This window comes from Limulus polyphemus, unplaced genomic scaffold (assembly GCF_000517525.1).
Source record: "Limulus polyphemus unplaced genomic scaffold, Limulus_polyphemus-2.1.2 Scaffold2150, whole genome shotgun sequence".
Classification (NCBI taxonomy): Eukaryota; Metazoa; Arthropoda; class Merostomata; order Xiphosura; family Limulidae; genus Limulus; species Limulus polyphemus.
Genome location: NW_013667760.1, coordinates 178,940 through 182,249, shown reverse-complemented (window position 1 = coordinate 182,249; position 3,310 = coordinate 178,940).

Below are 3,310 nucleotides of genomic sequence, written 5' to 3'. Positions count from 1 at the left end.
TCCAACTAATTAAGCCCACCAGGGCGCTACTCATTACAGCTGGCGCAGTCTCGAGGATTTTTGGAGTAGCTAACGACAGGTTAGCTAGAATAAAGAAACACAGAAAAATAAGAAAGTCAGCTGAAGTACTATAAGTAGTGTAAGTTAGAATTAAGTTATAAATAAGAAGTTATGGCTACTACTGGTGTAAATACGACTACAGAAGAGGGTGGTGTATGCCCTAGAGGTGATAGAAGGGCTGACACTAACCAGCCACAGTGGAGCAACCCACATAAATTGGGCCACGTGGTGCAACACACTTAACAAGTGCCGATACGCTGTATCACGGTAGTGCAAATGAGGATGTCGAAAGCTTTATCAATGCTTTAGATGAAGCAGCTAGAATATCAGGTTGGACTGATGCCCAGAAAGCTGATATATTACATTTAAGAACAGCAGGAGAAGTTAAACATTACATCAGGGCTTATGGTGAGCTGTATGAAACATCAGACTATTAATATCTAGTGCATAAGCTAATGGAAGAGTATAGGACACGAGAAACTACTAATGTAATTCTAACAGAAATGCATAACCTATATCAACAATGTGGCAAATCCATCCTAATTTTTGGACATAAGCTACAGGAGTTAGATAATAGATTGCACAAGGCTTAAGAACTTACGACACTGAAATATCTCTTACCCAAAGTAAGCTATGCATAGAAACAGAGGTCTTAAGTTTTGAAGGACTTGAACCTTCAAACTTATGTGCAACAGTTGAGACACATGATACCTTCCTGCTGACTAATAGTCAGACACCTAATGCTAAAATTAGGAAGGCTAAGGATCAATCATCAAAATACAAAAGCACTGACTTCTTACTAAAGTGTAGTGAAACATGACAAAGTCGGAGGAGTAGGAATAAGAAGTGTCCTAAAGAAAGTTCTAAAAGAAAGCCGAGAAATAGGACTGCACAGAAAGACACTAAAGCTAGCAGAAGTCATAAAGATAAGATGAGTGATAGTAAGATAAGCAAAATAAGTTAGTGAATAAGCTTTTAAAAGAGGAACTTAATAATTCAAACCCCTCAGATGACTCTACACTTATGCCTAACATAAGCAACAGAGCATCCCAACAGGAGTGTTTGAAAGAAAGAGTTCCTGTAAGGTTAGTTAAAGTAACTGAAGTACCTGCGAGAAGTCAATTTATAGTTGAAGCTAAAGTAAATGACTTTAAGTATAATGAAGAGGTGCTAGTTGAGCCTATCGAAATAGAAGAAACAGGAGTTTATATGGCTGCTAGTATTAGTAAGGTGTCCAAACGAGACACAGTGTCTGTAATGGTGTTAAATGTGAATGAATAAAAAGTAATACTACCTAAGAATATAGTAGTAGGTAAGGCTAGTAGTAGAGAACAGTTAGCAGTGGTAGGACAGTATAACATTAATAATGTTAATAAACAGATACAACAAAGTAGGATAGAATGGGATTATATCTTAGGAGATATAGAAAGAAAGCATAAACAAAGTTTGATAAACTCATTAGAAAGGTACAGAGATATATTCGTAGGAGAAAATGACTCTAACGGTTGTACAAACAAGGTTAAACAAAAGATAGTGTTAAGCAATAATAAGCCTATAGCACAAAGTCCTTATAGAGTGCCTGAAAACACAGGGTTGAATTAAAAGAATGCATAAAAGAGATGTTTGAACAAGGTGTAATAGAGGATAGTAGTAGTCTGCATGCATCTCCAGTTGTATTAGTTCCTAAAAAGGATGGAAAATTAAGGTTCTGTGTGGATTTTCGAAAAGTGAATGGTGTAACAGTCAAAGACATTTACCCATTACCTAATATCCAAGAAACCTTAGATAGGTTAAGCAAGAGTAAATATTTTTCGTCTATGGATTTACAAAGTGGATATTGGCAAGTAGAAATAGAAGAGGAAGATAAATTTAAAATAGCTTTTGTATTACCTTCAGGTAAATACTAGTTTAACAGAATGCCTTTTGGCTTATGCAATGCCCCTTCAACATTCCAGAGGTTAATGGATGTTGTACTATCAGGCTTGCAAGATTCAGAACGTTTTTGTTACTTAGATGATATTATAGAGTTCGCTGCAACCTTTGAAGAGCACTTAGAAAGGTTAAGGCATGTATTCAATAGGTTAAGAAAAGCAAACTTAAAGCTTAAACCAAGCAAATGTCAGTTTTTAAAAATGAAGTAGAATACTTAGGTTATTTAGTGACCGCAGATGGTGTAAAGCCAGACCCTAAAAAGTTAGAAGTCTGTAGAAATTATCCTGTACCTAAAACAGTAAAAGATATTCGTGCATTTTTAGGATTTGTAGGATTCTACAGAAGATTTATACCACATTTTGCTTTATTAGCAAAACCTCTAACTGAATTAACTAAGAAAGAAACAAAATTTCAGTGGACAGATAAAAGACAGGAAGTATTCGAAAAACTAAGAGAAGCTTTAATAAAACAATCAATCCTAAGTTATCCGGATTTTAGCAAGGAATTTATCTTAAGCACAGATGCTTCAGGTTTTGCTATGGGTGCAGTTTTATCACAGTTAGACGAAAATGGTAAAGAACACCCTATAGCTTATCAGAGCAGACAGTCAGGAAAAGCTGAACTAAAGTATTCAGTTACAGAACAATAGTGCTTGACTGTAGTACATGGAATTAAAACCTTCCGTTGTTACCTGTACAGTAGAAAGTTTACCATTATTACAGATCATGCACCATTAAAATGGTTAATGACATTAAAAGACCTCTCCTCTGGATTGGCTAGATGGTCTTTACTACTTCAAGATTATGACTTTCAAATAATACATAGACCGGGTAGAAAACATTCTAACTTAGATGCTTACGTATAATCAGAGTAGAAAATAACGAAACTGTAGAAAAAAAAAACAATCAGTCAGATGAAAGAAGTACAACCTGAACCTGAAAACGAATAAGAAGTAATTTGGGATTCAGATTATGTAAGTAGAGAGCAAAAGAAAGATCCAATAATAAATGACTTATGCAACAAAGTAACACAAGGAGAAGAAACAGAATACGTGATAGATTCCAATATGTTATGTAGAAAAAATGACAATAGGTCATTACAGATAGTAATACCAGTCAAATTGAGAACAAAGGTCATGAGAACGTATTGTTACGACAGCGGAAGTCACGTGATGCTTGTCAACACATCATGAGATTCTGGAAGGATCTTGACTTTTCCTGGCAACTCTATTCTGTTCTAGATGCCCTCTTTTTTTATATATATACACCTGGAAAAAAGTTAAACACCCCAGTGTTTTTTTCAAGTGATTCAGATTCGA